Consider the following 18,351-nt stretch of genomic DNA (forward strand, 5'->3'; position numbering starts at 1 on the left):
TGGACAGGCCACGCCCACAGCTACGTCAGGGAGCAGGAGGAGGAGCGGCTGGTGGGAAGGGAGCGGACTGGGGCTGCATCACCTGATCCGGCGCCTGAAGCGTCTTGCTGCCATTTTGGGTGCTGGTACCACTACAATTGCTGACCAATTCTCCAGGATCTTGGAAAATAAGGTATCCGTAGTGCCTCCAGGTTTTCCCATTAAGGGATCTTCTGGTCAACGGTCAGCCTTCCCGAGGTTTAATACTTCGCCTAGTAACCCACAAGGTATCTTCGACCGCCCTAAACTATTGTGGCCTTCTTTGTCCGGTTGAATGAAGGTAACAAAGTCCCATCTTCCGCCAGTCCTCCCTAGAAGCCCGTTTGGAGCTGCTCCAGAGAGCGCTCTGATTGGCTCTTACAGTACTTTTCTACTCAATTGGGATTATTGGGGTGACTGATTTCCCCCATTACGAACGAAGAGTGGGGAGTTCTAGTAACTATTCTTTTGAGTTAAAAAAAAAAAAGCTAAGTAGACATAGATACCACTGTCCATCTATAAGCATCGAAAAGAAAATTGCTGGTGATCTAGTAGAGTGGAATTATAGAATCCGTTCACTCCAGCCTGATCTGTAAATCTTCTTACAAGTTTTCTCTAAAACCCAGAAAGACACGTTCTGGTGTCTTTAATATGTGTGTGTGTGTGTGTGTACGTGTCTTTAATATGTGTGTGTGTGTGTGTGTGTGTGTGTGTAGAAATATATATATATAAGATTTTTTTTCTCTTCAGATAGGAACTGTCATGGCAAAGCTTTTTCCTAGACGCTGCTGTTATATTTTGAAGATTATGTTGTGGCTCCAATCGCAATGTAAATTTACCCCTCTACCCTCCAACCCTCACTAGATCAGTGGCCCTTAAACTTTAGCGTGCGTTGGAATCACAGAGAGAACCTATTACAATGAAGAGTCTCAGGGCCCACTCCCAGAGATTCTCATTCAGTCTCTTTAGGGTGGCATCTGGTTATTTGCATTTTAAACAAGCCCCCTGGGTGGTTGCGATGCTAGACATTCTGAGATTTGATTGTGAGAATCACTTTACTACTTTCCAGCTCCTACAGGACCAGAATTTGTCATAACTTATCTTTCATCCCCACCTGGAACCCTAAACCTGACATAGAATGATTATATTAATATTTCATACCAAAAAATCTCAGATAGAATGATTATATTAATATTTCATACCAAAAAATCTCAGATAGTAATAGTAAAAAATTAAGTACTCAAATGCAATGCCATTTTGCATAATTTTCTGAGATACACCAAACACTAATTGTAAAGGAAAAATTAGTACATTTTGGAGTCCTCTCAAAACAGAACAAAAATCAAGACAAAAGCTTTACAATTGATGAAAAACGTGCAAAATAACAACAGAATGACACCCTCAAAATAAACGCATTCCCTAAAATGGAATCTGATATTCCTACTCAGATTTAGCAATGTGATGAATTACAGGAAGAGTGCTGAAAATTAGAATTCTTTCTGGTGGAAGTAAAAGTGAATAAAGAGTTATTTTACAACATAGGTCCTCTACTTTCAAAGAGTTGAGAATTATTATTCTTAAACTACAAAATTATCTTCCTTCCTAAAGAAGGAAGCAACTATTTCATGGATATTTTATGTTAGTGGGGATTCTTCCTGCTTTTACAGTTATCACATATAACTCTTTGTCTTGTGACATTTTTTATTAAACCAGGCCTCCAAATGTTCCTATCCTTTGTTTCCTTCTGATGGAACTAACCAGATTTCTTTTTTATTCTTGTGTCTCATTTATTTATTTATGTTCCACTCATTCCACAAAGGAATTGAGGTGATTTACTCTTGTATCAAATAGACAGCTTTCTGGAGTGGATCAAATGGACAGTGTCTACACTGCTCATTATGACAAGTCATTCTTGTTAGTGAGAGACAGGAAACTATTAAGATTGCCTTAAAATATATAGCATCTAGTAGTCCAAATGAAAAAGGCAATAACAGAAAATGGACTTTTTGTATGAAACACATTTCCCCTATTTAGGAAGCCATTCTCAGACACAAGTTTGTGATGGATTCACTTGGACAATGCTTTGTATACTCTATCATTTTTACTGTTTATTGTTAGTTACTGAAATTGATTATAAGCCAGAAAGCAAAATAGAGGCTAGAAGAAATAGATTATTTCTCTTGTTTCCAAATGTTTCTGTAACAAAAACTAGAAAGGATATAAACCAACATTAGCTCAATAAAAAAATAATTAAATAGGAAAAAAAAGTAGGATAAAAAAAGTAGGATGGAAATCAAATCATACTTTACATTCTCTAAACTAGTCTTTTAGGTAAAAAAAGAATAATAAATAAAATTTTAAATCTCAATCCAAGAGTAGCAGCAGCTTCCCTACCATTCTGAAAAGAGGAGACTAGACTCTGGGAATCTCTCATGATTTGTCTTCTCAAAAGTAGATTGTCCAGTTCAAGGAAGATAGATAGATATATGGATATCCCTGTAAGTAAAGCTAACCCCTTCCTTACCGTCTTTCACATTTAGCTCAGCTAAATGAGTATTTGCCCACACGCCTAGGTTTAAAAGAACCTAAATGAGCATTGAAGAAAAACAGATAGTAAGCTAAAACACACCTTACTTTTCTCTGCCTCTCTGATCTTCCTTTTGTTTGGCTTTCATAGGCATGTGGAAGAAAGATTATATTTATACTTAGGCATTGTATTAGTTATCTGTTGCTGCATGACAAAACTTAGCTTAAAACACACACTTAGTATCTCACACAGTTTGTGATGGTCTGGAGTCCATGAGCGGTTTAGCTGGATGGCTGTGGTCAGTCTCTTATGAGGTTACAGTCAAGCTGTAGGCTGGGTTGCAGTTGCCTAAAGACTTGAGCATAGCTAGAGGGTCAGCTTTGAGGAAAGCTCACGCACAGGACTGTTGGCTGGAGTCCTCCATTCCTGTGGCTGTTGGCAAAAGGCCTCAGTTCCAAACTAAATGGACTTCTCCACAGGGCTGCTTGAGTATCCTCTTGACATGGCAGCTATCTTTCCCCTGAGCAAGTGATCCAAGCAATAGCACAACCAAGACAAAAACTGCAATGTCTTTATGAGTTGATCTCAGAAGTGGCATATCTTTACTGCTGCCATGTTCTATTGGTCACACAGACCAAACCTGGTATATAGAAGGAAGAGACTATACAAGGTTGTGAACACCAGGAGGTGGGAATCGCTGGGGCCATACTGGAAGCTGGCTACCATAGTCAGCCCTCTGCCCCCAATGATTCACATCTCTCCCACATCAAGATACACCCATCCCCTCCCAAAGCCACCCGAAAAGTCTCATCCCATTACAGCATCAGCTCAAAGTCCAGAATCTCATCATTTAAATCAGGTCCACGTGTGGATGATGCTCCTTAAATACAGCTCCTCAAGTACAGTTCTCTCAATCCAAAGACCTATGAAGTGAAAAAGTTATCTGCTCTCCATATAACATACAACAGTGGGACAAGCATAGGATAGCCACTACAGACATTCCTGTTCAAAAGGTGGTTGAGGGGGGACAATAAGAAGTATACAGAGATCACCAGTTTATAGCAATTCTAAAAACCAACCAGGAAAATGTGGAAAGTTGTTTGATTAGAACACTATTACTCCTACCTGGAATAAATTCTCCATGGATCTCGGATCTGCCCTCTGAGCCATCTTTTCTTTTCCATGAAAGGTAGCCTGTGTTTTTATTTGCATACTTTTCTCAGTCTCCTTCCTGCCAGTGGTCTTTTGGGGGTCAAAAGACCTCTTTTCATTTTGTACTGTCACTGTCCCAATCTCAGGCAGGGTTCAATGAGAGAAGCAAAACCACTAGAATGGAGATAGAGATAGGGATAATATAAAGGAATTTGTTACAAAGATTTGATCCTACACAATTGTGGAAGGTGGTTAAACTATTTCTGTAGAATTGTTGTCTTTGCTGCAGCTTGAAGTCCACAGGGCAGGGAGTCAGGAAGGGAAGATGGAGGAGATTCATGACAAGCTGGAATGCAGACTGAAACCAAAGTGAGCTCTCGCTACCTCTGACTTTGACAGTGTGGATGTCCTGTAGAAACCAGGGTCCTTCATTACAGAGTTAAACACACCCACGACTCAGGAGGCAGAGACCTGAAAGGAGGATCCAGCAGAAGATAGAGCAGTTGCAGGCCCAGCTGCTGCCTCATGCCAGTGAGGTGAGCCAGCAAATAAGCAACAATTTATGTGAGCTGCAAAATGACGGCTGCTTCACTTCTGCAGATCTCACAGAAGAATCTATAGTGGCCCATCCTAACCAGAAACAGACAGAAAAGAGAATACCAGGAAATGTAGGTTGATAGATTGCAAAGCCACCAAGCACACACTTGTAGTATCAGAAGTAAAGAATGGATTCGATAAAAGAAAATTGAAATTTTTCATTTATTTTGCAACCTAATACATTTTTAAACCTTTTAAAACCTATTTTGTCTTTCAAGTCATCTAGTAAGGGCTCTTTTAAGAATTTTTAGAAATGAAGATTTGTTTTTATTTTCTAAATTCTTATCCCTCACTTCATTTGAATCTTCTAGGGCTGGTAGGTGTGAGTTTATCATTGTGTGGCAGTCAGCAGGAAAAAAATTATATTCTCACTGGAATTCATATGAGGTCATTTACTCTTAAAAGATGTGACACAGAACACCACCAGAACCAACAGGTTCTGATAGATGCAGCTCACTAATTTGTCTTTTGAGAGGTTTGATCATAATTATTATTAATCCTATTAGTATAATTTATTAACTATTCTCTATTGTTCTCCATCTCATTTTCATATCCACAAACATATGCTCAGGCACTTTGCTGCCCTAGCCAATCATTTTAATGTGAGAATAATAATAAGCAATTTAATATAGGCTGGATTTGAGCTCTTAACAAGATACTGTATGTCTTTTGGGTTCCACAAATTAGGAATAAGTTGAGAGAACTGTCCATCCATTCTAGACTTGTCAGAGCCTGCCTGGTTATCTGCCCAGGTCACAGCCCTCTTCTCCCTTTGACCGAGATTGATTTCCCCTATCCAGACTTTTCACTGCTCAGAGCCTGATGATAATCTGGTTCTGATCTTATATCCTAGTTCTAGTAACTGAGCTTCCCCTGCCTGGGTTCTGAGACCAAGTCTTTTACCTTGCCTGCTTTCAGTAAAGAGACATATTTAATTACTTCTAGCCCTCTTGGACTATGGCTCTGCCTTACTCTTATCGTCTTGATTTATAGTCTGATGTTGTATTCTAGGTGGATCTCAAGAGAAGAGATGGACCCACATCCCTGTCTTGCTTTCGAATCAGGCTTCCCAGAATACGTGCACTAGGCGCATGCCAAGAAAATGCTCCTTCTTTGGTACTGTATAAAATTGAACGCAGACCCCCTCCTCTCCATTGTAAACCGTCTTACTCCTCTGTGGTTTGGTGACATTACCTTGAACTGTGAGCAGGTACTTAAAAAGACAAGAACTTTTGATTCTCCCCCGTAATTCTTCTCATTGAAATCTTTACTTTCTGTGTCAGATGCCCAATTGAATGACCTTGAAGATCCCATTTTATTCTTGGCTCATAACAAGAAGCCAAGGGAGGGTTATCTTTGCCTTAACCTACGAGGTCATGCACAAGGTCACTGGTGTAATTTAGGCCTCCCCCAGTCCACCCCATTCCCACGGATGAGCCTGACCTGCGCTCCCTACAATTCTACCACCCAGAGACTTAGGAGAGCGGATGGGTAACTGTCTCCCTTTGCACCTCAGTCCAGATTGGTTTGAGAAGTCAGCCCTTCTGATACCCAGAGTAAGCACACTGTGGCTTTGGATGAAAGATAACTGAGATAGTACTTTGAAATTTAAAACATCCTGAGAGAAGGCAGGCTGCATAGACCTTCCAAGGAATGGTGTCAGGACCAGTCATGTAAAGCAAGCAAGGTGTTCATGGGAATATTTATGCTCTGTGCCCTGCTATTTCTTTAAGGTAGTTCTGGTCCCCACAACATCCTTACCAACATTTAATGAGAAGATAGTCTTCTAGAAGAATGAAACTCAAGAACATGACTGCCCTATTAAACTTTGGAGGACTCAGTTTTGGGATCTGAATCATATCTGGTTCAAAATGAACTCTTTACTCAGTTTTCTCTACCCTTATCCATATTAATTACTTTCATTACAGGAATTTTATTTTATTTTTGTTTTGTTACTGTAGATATTAAAAAGAACATTAATTTAGATAAAGCATAATTTTCTAATACCCTTCTAGAGATCATTTTATAGCTAAGTTGGCAGAGGTTTTAGAACATTAAATAATTAGAAACAGGTCTAGTTTTCTTTCTATATGTAAAGACAAAATAGTAAATTGTAATCCGAGTCCTTCCTCTTATTTCAGTACATCTATTCTCACTAGACAATTTTAAAATGCCGAGCTGTCTTCAGCACCAGTAATTCACTGGGTTTGTGCCTGATATATTCATGAAGGGCTTTGATGGATTTGATAACCATAAGCAGCTGTTAACATTAAATTGCCATTTAATTTTTTTCAGTGACTTTCAAAGTTGTCAATATTAAACAGTAGTGTTTTACAAATGACTACTTTAAGACCAATAAGAGTAAAATAAAATTTAAAAGGTTCAACCAAATTCTTCCCTTTTTCTATAGTGTCCCACTACTAAGCAAACAAAGAATAAAACACGTTTTTACGGAACTTTAAGCACTTCCTTGTATATTTGCCTATAGTTGGCATCATATATTACTATTCTCAGAAATTCTTCCATTCCTTCCCCACCATGCCCCCCATTTAATTTTTGTTATTTTTTCATGTATCTTGGTTTTTGTTGAAAAAAACTAATCTGGAAAACTACTGGGTAGGTCCACTTACATATAAACCACCTTAACGATCGTGACAAAAAAATTGTCATTTGTTTTCATTCTCCTACAAGCAGGTAAGCCATGTGCTTTTTATTTTTTATTTTTTTTATTTTTTTGAGGAAGATTAGCCCTGAGCTAACTGCTGCCAATCCTCCTCTTTTTGCTGAGGAAGACTGGCCCTGGGCTAACATCTGTGCCCACCTTCCTCAGCTTTATTTGTGGGATGCCTACCACAGCATGGCTTGCCAAGTGGTGCCATGTCCGCACCCAGGATCCGAACCAGCGAACCCCGGGCTGCCGAGAAGCGGAACGTGTGCACTTAACCGCTGCACCACCAGCTGGCTCCAGTAGCCATGTGCTTTTTAAAAAATTATTTTTGTTTATTTATTTATGCAGCTTTAATCAGATGTAATTGACATATAAGATTGTGTAGGTTTAAGGTGTACAGTGTTATGATTTGATAGACATATATAATGCAAAATGTTTGCCACAATAAAGTTAGTTAACTCATCAAGGCATGTGCTTCTTAATGATCTAGGCACACCAAAAAAAAATGAGAAAAATAAAAGTCTTAGATCCTGTACTGATGACTTAACTCTTCAAGAATTAGATAAGAACTCTAGCTCTTATATTAAAATTATTTAGTTTTATTTCCTCACCTGAGGAAATAAACTTGATGTATTATTTATGATGTTTCAGAAAACATATATACAACACTGGAGCCTTTGCTTTTTGAAAATGGAAGTAAACATTTCCAAAAACCATATAACGATAAGATTTTTTTCAATATTGTGAATATGGTCTGTTAGTAATTGCTCATAGAGTACAGATGATTCAGCCAGGACCAAACCAAGAGCCTAGACATGCAGTAATTCAGTGCATGATTAAGAAAAGGCAAATAACTCAAAGATTAAATAGGAAAGATTGAGAAGATATGAGTATCATATATATAAAGAGAGTGTTATTTATATTTACATGTATAAAACTATACAGTATTATATAGGGAAATATATGTCCATCACATCCATATTCAATCCCATTTTGTAATACGAAACAATTTTTTACCCTTATCCCCAACAGCATAATTTTATGACATGTTTACTTGATAATCTGGATCTCAATTCTTGCCCTTTTATTTTTTGCTTGTGGGATGACTACTTTAATGTGATTTTATGGACTAAATTTAAAGAAAATTTAAAGCAAAGAAAAGCAAAGAAAGTCAGTACTGTTGACATCTACCCAGTCTTCACAATTTGTGGACTGCAGCAGACATATCTACGGCACAAGGGAGGACCTCAAGAATTATGCAGTTTACCATACTGCTGGGCTTTGCTGCCCCTTAGTCCATTTGTTCAACATCTGAAGACACACTGCTGTCTTTTGCGAACTTGCTTCCTCCTGGTTTTAGTTCTTTGCTTTGCCCTGAGACCACACTTTCACTTCAGACATTTTGCCTTCCCTAAGAACCATGCATAAGAGGAAGCAGCACTGAGAAACTTGGTTCCTCCCCAGCCAGCTTGCTTTGGTATTTCTATGAGCATTTGGTTTTATTTTTTTAATTGCCATCTTAATTTTTTTCAGAGAGGTAAAAATTATTCTTATATTTTTATGCAGTCCTGTCAAAACATATTTTTTTAATCTAGAAAAATTAACTTACTGGATCACAAAAAAGGAGTTCCTGAAGCATCCCCAAATTACATGCTTTCTTTTCTGGTACTTCTCTACTACACATTAGAAGAGGATATTCCTCATTTTTATATTTTCAAAGAAAATATAGCCATGTACTTGCCAGGGAACGATGTTTATATGGAACATTTTCAAGAAAATATTTGTTTTTTCAAAAGTAGAAAAGCATACTGCCCACATTGAAACTGACCTGATGAAAATATTTTTGTTTGTGCTTTTCTATATAGAAAAATACCTTCCACATCTGTAATACCTGTGCTGTCATGCCGTTGCCAAAGTAAAGAACTATCAAGACGATACATCAACATGGAAGGGTAAACATTTTCAAAGTCGTTAGAATAACATAAAAAAAGTTACTTGCCTAAAATAAAATACTATACTTTTAAAGATAAAACTATATTTTAATAAATTTATAAAACAAAAATTGTGTGGCACAGTGATTGCAGAAGATAAGCACTTACATAGAATCAATGTTAATTACACAAACTTGACAAAATAGATTCAGCATATACTCTGCAAAAGGACCAATCTTAGGTAATATTTGAAATAATTTCCTCTGGCAGATAACAGATAACAGAACAAAGTGTCTGCTTTTCTAGATATTTTTGTGGTTCACCTTTTTCTTGTGGTATTGTTTTGGTTTTGGTTTTGGTTTCTCAATTAAAAATACTTGAAAACCATGTTTCACAATCTAAAGTTTCAGTCATTTTGAAATTTTCTGTTATTTCAGTCATTCATTCATTTCCGTTTCAGTCAAAAGCCCTGACATGTAAATACAAGAAGATGGACCTAAATGAATTAACAGAAAGCATCTCCTATTTTCACTTTCACATATTGTTTCTTAATTTTAAAAATAAAAGCTAGTGTAAAAAGCAATAAATTTGACACAAATTATTAGTACAAGTCCTCAAACTTTATGCCTTCAAATAAATTCACGTTCTTGATTTTCATAATGAGACAGTATAGTGTTACTCAAAGTATAGTCTATAGACAGGTGCCAGTCCAAAAGCTGTTACTAGTGTGTGAAAAGATAAGCATAAAAAGTGCAAGTATTTAGAAACTTTTATAGCAGTTTGACTCTGCCTGAGTATCTCTTATTGTATTTTATTAATGTATCAGTTGGCATGGCTTAGAAATTTAACAACAAAAAAGAAATGGTCCTTCACCATAGATAGCTTGAGAAGCACTGACAGAAATAACTAAGATCAATAGACATTACCCAAACTTAATAGTTTAAACTTTTTTCTTATTAATTTTGTTTTTTTAATCAGAGCTGCAATACCTACTGTGAGTACATAATCAAATTGATTAGAACAGAAAGATTTCGTTAACCTAGTGTCATTTTTTACAACACCATGATCAGTAATATAATTTCTAAATACTATTTAAACAAAGTTTGTATCTTCTTGTATGTATCCCTAACACCTACCACACTCACAAAATAGGTACTAAATAAAAATGTGTTCAGTTAATGGCACATCAGCGTGGACTGCCCATAATCAATCAGGTCAATCAAATCTTTGCTATCCAACTCAACTCACAGAATGACCTCAAGTTCTGTCTCTTCTCTATGCCTTTCTGCTCCTTTAGGAATGTCTGTGAGCTCCATATGAATGTATCATGGAGGTTTAGCTTCCAACTCTCTGCCCAGAACTTTGCACAATACCTGGCACCTAGTAGTTAAATAATTGTTGAATGAATGATGAATAAATGCTGTCTGGCAGTAAAATAACTGTAAGTGGAGAATAAGATCAGGAAAGGGGAAAAGCCAAGAACTGTATCAATTAGCTATAGCTATAAAAATGAAACATAACAAACTCTCTCAAAATTCACTGACTTAAAGCAACAATAATAGAGATCTTTAGTGGTCAGCTGAAGGTTAACTAATCCAGGCTGGGCTCAGCTAGGGCTGTTCAGCTCTACTCTATGTGACTCTTGTCTTGGGCATGTTCTTCTCAGGTGCAAGAGAGCACACTCAGTCATGTAAGTGCTTTTCAAGCCTTTGATTGCATCACAACTGCTAAAATCTCATTGGCCAAAGCAACTTACGCGATCCATCCCAGAGCCAGGGGGGTGGGGAAATACTCCATAACTTCAGTGAGAGGATGCTGCAAAATTACTGCAAAGGAATTGGATGTATAATCTTATTTCTGGGGAAGGAATGAAGAGTTGGAACAATAACCCAGTCCACCACACTGCAGCAGGCAGAACAATGACCCTCCCCCAAAGAAGTCCACGTGCTAATCCCCAGAACCTGGGAATATGTTACCTTACATGGCAAAAGGGACTCTGTAGAAGTGATTAAATTAAGGATCTTGATACAGGGAGATTATCCAGGTGAGCCCAATGTAATCTTAAGAGTCCCTATAAGAGGGAGGCAGGAGGGTCAGAGTAAGAGAAAGAGATGTGACAACAGAAGTATAGAGAGATTTTAAGATGCTATGCTGGGGGCTTTGAAGATGGAGGAAAGGGCCACAAAGGAATGCAGGTGGCTTCTATAAACTGAAAAAGGCAAGGAAAAGTATTCTCTCCTGCAGCCTCCAGAAGGACTGCAGCCCTGCTGACACCTTGATTTTAGCCCAGTGAAAGCCATTGTGGACATCTGACTTCTGGAACTGTATGATAATACATTTGTGGTGTTTCAGGCCCCTAAGTTTGTGGTACTTTGTTACAGCAGCAATTGGAAACTAATACACACACCTATAAAATCTATAAACTGAGTAAGAGATTTCTAAATAATCAGTAAAACCAGCATATGTAATGATACTACCAATTAAATATCATTTTAGTTAATCGGACTTTCTGCAGAAAATATATTAATACTTGACTTTAGTTTATTATTATATATAACTGTTTAACAGTTTTTTCATATATCAAACACATATTCCCTCCACAAAATCATTCCTAACTCCATCATTCCTAAACTCCAGGCTTGAATAATGAATGTAGTTTGACAACACATATTTACAAAGGCAGTAACTATGGCAGTCCAGCCTTGTGAACTTCCCTGAGATTCTTCCCATCTTCAAATTCATGCCAGTCTGCCTTCTAGTCTGTGTTTTGGATCTCACCATCCACTCATTAAACTTTTTCTGATGTAGTACCAATGTTCATCCCCTTACTGACTCTGAGGTCAGAGGGCACTGTTTCGTTGACTATTGGTCTAGAAATCTCCAAAGTTCTTCCTGATTGCCAAAATGATTACTTTTTCCTTATTTATGCTTAAAGTAAAATTTCTGTAGGTGGAATTCGGAAACATTCCAAGTCAAAAGTGTAATTTATTAAAAACTTGAACTGCACAGTGCTTGTTTGGAAAACTTAAAATTACGTTGTGGTTCTATAAAATGCATGAAAGCAACCCAAGCTTTAGTCTTTGAAGGCTTAGCTTTTTTTAGACTGAATTTTCATTGAAAATTATTTTCAACTATTTGTTTTTAATAATGAAAGCCTTTGAATGCAGTGTCTATGCTGTGCTGATTCTCTGAAAAAATGCCACTTCAGAATTACCAGGTGTGAGTTGAATCAAAGTCACCAGTTTAATCATAGTGCCCCTTACTACCTCATCACACACTCATAGGGCCATCTTTTATTATTTCTACTACTCATGAAGGGTCATCGAAGGTACCTAATACTGGAATTTTTCAATACTACATGTTCTGATGTTTTGGGTACTTGCTGCCATTATGTGATTGCTTTAAGTAGCAACAAATCAGAAAGCCATCATAAAATTCAGATGAAGCAGCCATTCTTGCGGCCTGGGTTCAAGACTGGTATTTGGGAACATGAAAATGTGCTCCTAAAATACGTAAATAATCTTCTGGTTACCTTGAATCAGAAGTGTATCTTTAATCTCGTTGCTTTAACATCTTTTCCACATGGGTCAAACATTCAATTTCTTTTTACTGATGCACATAATCATAAAACACTTAAGTAAACGTGAAGCATTTATTGTTTGTCTTCAAATAGTCACTCCAGTTTTAGTAAATTGTATTGTTAATTTCTGTGGCAATGTAAGTAGCTAAATACTAATTCATTGGAAATCTTGGTAAATGCCAATTATTTCAATAAAGACTGTTAGGAGTAACTTCACTTTTTTCGATGGAACTACTCAATGTTGTACTTCTTAGTGAATTTTATTTATGAAATTTGAAGACTACAAGACTGGGAGACAAAATTTGCTATTATCTGTGTAAGGTAAGCTTATACACTGATTTGAGGAATTCTTTATTTAGAAAACTGTGAAAACTAGCAGTGTGTGTTTTGTAGCCACAGTGAGATACTCGCTAGGAATAAGGAAGTTGGGAAAATAAAATACCCCTCTGAGAATTAAACCAAGAAATCAACACATAAAAGGGGCAGGAGCAGGGGCTGGCCCCGTGGCCGAGTGGTTGGGTTCGCGCGCTCCGCTGCAGGCGGCCCAGTGTTTCGTTGGTTTGAATCCTGGGCGCGGACATGGCACTGCTCGTCAAGCCACGCTGAGGCAGCGTCCCACATGCCACAACTAGAGGAACCCACAACGAAGACTATACAACTATGTACTGGGGGGCTTTGGGGAGAAAAAGGAAAAAAATAAATCTTTAAAAAAAAAAAAAAAAGGGGCAGGAGCAGATATATGCAACCACTGAAAAGAGATAGAGTACCTGTCTCCTCGGTCCAGAAAATTTGGCTGTAACCTGATTAAATATGGGACCTATTTCTCAACCTGTGGTCAGCTATAAAAATCACAGAGGCAAGAATTGACAGCATTCGCCTAAACACCATCTAGGGAGGAGAGAGCCTTCACAGGAAACTTTCATTTAATGGATGAAGCAAACTTATTTATAAGCAGATGGGAATAATCCAGTTGAGAAGACATTTAAAATATTTTAGATACTTAGAGAAGTGATAATCTGCAGCATAGGTTTCCTGAGAAGGCAGGAGTTATTGAGACTCAAAACCCATGGGGAGAAACTGACCTTGGAAAAGAAGAAAGACATCCCTTCTATTGTAACATGAGAGAAGGAGGCCAGGATGAGTATAGACACAGGTAGGTTTGGAGATCTGGTATTAGAAGGCTGGGGACTTCCCATGTGAAGACTTCTATTTTCTCTGAGAAGTAAGAGGTGAGATCATCTACTGAGTGTGTGTGTTGGGAGGGGTGGGGGGCAGATGGTAGAAAGGAGTAGGAATTGCAGGTTTGATTTGTTTTCATGTTTAATAAAGATTAGTCTAGCAGCAGCATACCATTCTGTTCAGCTAGCTTTTGACTGGCACTCAATTTGATTCAAGAAATCTGATATGGGAGTATTTTTATATCTATATAAATAAAGGTAAATGTGCTCTTATGACATCACAGAACAAAATTACTATTCGCACACTCTTGAAAACAAATCATGTGCTAATTTGTATCTATTATGATTTATATATTTATTTCATTTCATAATACAATTGTAGCAGTTAGTAATACAACTGGGATAAGAACTCAGGTCCCGCTTTACGTTTCAGCTGTATTGTAGAAAATGTTTTCCACTATGATATCTATTTTTGTTTGTTTTTCTTTTTTATCTGTGTTATCCACAAGAACAAAGAAAAACAGTCTATGTCTTTTTAATTGGATTTTAAATAGGTAGTGGTTTGCTCCCCACGTGGACTCAGTGAACCTTAAAGCTGGTGCGTTCAGTAGGGTTAGGTTTGACTGGAACTGACAGAAAGCCCTAACTGCAGTGGCTTAAGCAGGATAAATGTTTATTTCTCTCTTGTTTTAAAGTCCATGCAGGCAGTTCAGGGCTAATATGGTGCTCCATATGCAGAGAGCCCGGCTCTTTTTCTCTGGTTCCTTCATAATGTGATGTTTCAACTTCATTGTCCAAAACATCTGTGTTCCAGGCAGGAAGATGGAGGAATGTGAGAGAAGACTGACAAAAAACATGTCCCAGCCTTCTCTTCAGGAAGGTTCTCAAGCTGCCACAGGGCAGTTCCACTTACATCTCACTGGCCAGAACTTAGTTAAATGGCAACACTAGCTCAAAGGCATCTGGGAAGTATTTATTCCAGGTGGTCCAACGCTCAGCTAAAAATTCTGTTAGTCTGGAAGAAGAGGAGAACAGATATATTAGAGAATGACCAGTCGTCTGCCACAGTTGTTGAGTATGTTTCTCCTTGCTGGATAACAGCAGCATAGGATCTATGCCAGCACTAAGCCCTGAAATCTAGAGAATTTGTTTAAAAAAAAAAAACCTGTAGGGAATAGTTCTGCTTTCTGCTTGTCACATGCTGCTAGCACCTTTGCTCATCTCTCCTGGTTGAATCTTCTTATCTGTTACAAAGTCTATCCCCTTGTTTCACTGTTTTGGTTTGATAAAACCTTTCTTCACAAATTTGTGGCATTTTCTGAACTGGGAATATCAGCGATCTGTTCCAAGCTCCAGACAATGGGAAAGTTAATCTGCATCTGTTTTTCTTCATGTATGCCAAGAGGCTCAGAAATGGGTTTGTAATATATAAAAAACCAAGTAGTAATTATTATCACATCATTCATAGGGGCTTAGGCATAGAATCCACTCTCTGTTAGCTAAAAGCAGAGCATGATCTGATCAACTCACTAACCGAAGAAAGTGTATTAGTCATAAATTTAACTGCAGTTGAATTGAGCCTTCACATATTCTTAATAGAATCTAACTTTGCATTTTGAATGTATTATGCAAAATAACTGGATGAGAGTGTTTGTAAAAGTAGCTTATTTTAAAATAGAAAGGCAAAAGGGATAAAAGGCACATGTGTACAGTGACAGATGGCAACTAGACCTCGGGTGGTGAACGCAAAGTAGTCTACACAGAAGCCAAAATATAATGATGTACACCTGAAATTTATATAATCAAAAAATAAATAAGTAAATAAAATAGGAAAAGTTACAAAGTTTTTCATATGAAAAATTAATTCAGTGCTAGTGAAGGACGATTTAGGCCTTCAGTATACTCAGAATTAAAGCAGAATTTTCCAGCATAAAATATTTTCAGAAAAAAATTGAAGCAGAGATTTAAAGCATTTTATTATTGCTATATTGCTAAGGCTGGTCCCTTTTTAGATTGGTTTTAATTTTTTCTTTTTTTTCTTCCCTTTTCCCTCAAGATTTTCCAGCAATTCCTATAATAGTAGAAGCTGTAGGAAGGTTACTTATCACCTCATGAATGAAGACTTGGAAGCAGTTTTGCTCTGGTTCTTGTTGCCCTCCCTGGCATCAGCAGTTAGAGGGCAACGTGAAGAAATCTGAGATGGAAACAGCCATTCAAGGGCTTCTTGAGATGCTTTTAGGCTGGCCTGAAGCATTTTTATTTGAGCTAATATGTCCTATGCTCACAATACAGAATATGATACTCTGTGTTGACGCTGTTAGCATGGCACACTAAGCCATTAAAATGTTGCCATTAAAATAAAAATTAAGCCTGAACTGTATAACTGGTTGGTCTTGAACTGCTCTAAGGAGTAAAGACAAACACAAATAATTCACTTCCCTTTAGAGCATCATACTTTAAAAAGGGCACAGTATTCTTTAAATTATTTAATTCAAAATGATAATGTAGGGGCTGGCCTGGTGGTGTAGTGGTTAAGTTCATGTGCTCTGCTTCAGCAGCCCAGGGTTTGAAGGTTTGGATCCTGGGTGCGGACCTAGCACCACTCATCAAGCCGCACGGTGGTGGCATCCCACATAAAATAGAGGAAGATTGCCACAGACGTTAGCTCAGGGCCAATCCTCTTCAAGCAAAAAGAGGAAGATCAGCAACAGATGTTAGCTCAGGGCCAATCTTCCTCACAACAAAACTATATATATACACACATATATATAAAAACGATATATATATGTATCTATATATGTAAATAATGTAACATTCTCATGCAAAAAAAAAATCAAATTGGTATAAAGTCAAAAGTTAAAGTAGCCCCTTCCCCATTACTGTTACTCTGAATTTTAATAGGTATTTCCAAAATGCCTTCAGAAAGATTTGTACTAATTTGCATTCCAGTATTCTTTAAACATAGTTATAAACAAAGGTACTTAATAATTTATTTGCTCAGAGCCTTTCCATATGTATTAGTTATTAATCTAATTTATTTTTACAGGCTTCCTATGAGATCAAGATATTAATCTCCCAATTTTAGAAGTCAAAAAATGAAAATAAAAAGACTTTATGTTGTTCAAAAGTTGCTCCATTGTGTACTAGGAATTGAACTTAAACTTTCTACCTCGCAGTAACATTATCTAGCCACTGACCTATACTCTCAGGCTAATTGGGAAAGAAAAAAGTAAAACTTACAGAAAATTATTAGAAAAGGTCTGAATATTGAGAACCTAGTAGCATCAAATACCACTATTTTGGTCCCCAGGTTTTTTCTCTGGCTTAGAGTAAAAGTCACATTTATGATCAATTTGGTATCCTTTCTATATATGTGTCAATTGGGACTCGTTAGTCAGTAGTTATGGAGACTAATAAAGGTATCCACGAAAAAAAGGCATAGTGCACTGGAAACAATGCAGTTCCCATATTTTAGTTCTGGGAAATGCTTTATCTTGAGTTTTATATCTCATCACAAAATCCCTCTGGCACCTGGACTGCCACTGTGTCTAATTGTATATTATTACTTGAGAGACAAAAAAGTACCTCCAGCATAGAGCAGTTCTGGCTCAGGGAGGCTCAGTCCTAAACTCAGCTGTGACAGGCACACTACCAGGTATCCAGAAACTAGATGTGGCTTATAAGATACAGATTAAAATTACAGCTCTGCTCTACCATAAAAATCTGATGGCCAAAACTGTGACATTAGGAGAGACAAGGACACCTTTGAGTAAGAAAAATGGATGTCCTTTCTAGGTTGGATTAAATAATAACCCTGTTCTAGTAACAGCTTTAGAACCAAGTTGTCAGATTCCCATTAAATTTAATTCTCTAGGCCTAAACCTACAGCACTGGAATCATATTTATTCAATTGATGTTCACAGTTTTCTGCAAGGTTGTCTCTGGATGAGAAGTGAAAATGTTAGGTATACATCTGAGAGACTAAAAACAAATCTGGTTATTTGGGGAATAACCAGGTAACAAATTCAAATTCAAATTCACTTTGAAACTGAAAGTTTGAGTCATATAAGCACAACCTCTATGTCTATGAATATGTAAGAAGCAAGAAAGAGACTGAATATAGAGGCTGAGCTTTCATACCAATTTTGTTTAGCCCATGAAATTTCATCTCTCATTAAGAGCTCTGCATTCTCTCATTTTGATGCCTCTCAATCTCTATTATTGAATCCTAATGGTTTCTGATGGTTTCTGCAGGATTGGATTGGGCTGCATTCAAGATATCTAATGCAGGTTTGGCTTTTCTTTGTTTAATTTGTGCATTTGGATGAGAAGTAGCTTTCCTGGTAGAACTGGGAATAGAATCAGAATAGACTGACGTGTGAATGAGCAGATGGGAACCTGACCTTGTCCGGATGAGCTGGAAAAAAATCAGTAGCCTAATATCTATCCTCCATCTCTATTTTCAGCTTTAACCCTGTCCTGTATGGCTTTGGAGAGAGACAGAGCAAGTCTGGAACTTCAGCTCTGTCAATTTATGAAGGAACTTGGGCAAGTTACTCACCCTGAGTACCAGTTTATTCATCTGAAAGATGAGGATGAGATGATTGTTTTGGGAATTACAGATTACATTTGTATACCAGGCATACAACAGGCATTCAATAAATAGTAACTATAGAACTAGTCAGAAAATAGTAAACATT

The 18,351-nt window shown here is 37.4% G+C and overlaps 1 long non-coding RNA gene across 2 annotated transcripts; it reads left to right on the forward strand.

Annotated features, from left to right (window-relative positions):
* Positions 1-35: 35 nt before the first annotated feature.
* Positions 36-15,837, forward strand: LOC106823223 (uncharacterized). Of its 2 annotated transcripts, XR_006523715.2 has the most exons (4): positions 36-172; positions 5,306-5,410; positions 8,828-8,914; positions 15,708-15,837. It is a non-coding gene; the product is annotated as an uncharacterized lncRNA (long non-coding RNA). The 2 variants fall into 2 exon arrangements; XR_006523714.2 differs by lacking the exon at positions 15,708-15,837 and having other exon boundaries at positions 8,828-8,965.
* Positions 15,838-18,351: the final 2,514 nt, after the last annotated feature.

The sequence above is a fragment of the Equus asinus genome, chromosome 1 (assembly GCF_041296235.1).
Source record: "Equus asinus isolate D_3611 breed Donkey chromosome 1, EquAss-T2T_v2, whole genome shotgun sequence".
Taxonomy (NCBI): Eukaryota; Metazoa; Chordata; class Mammalia; order Perissodactyla; family Equidae; genus Equus; species Equus asinus.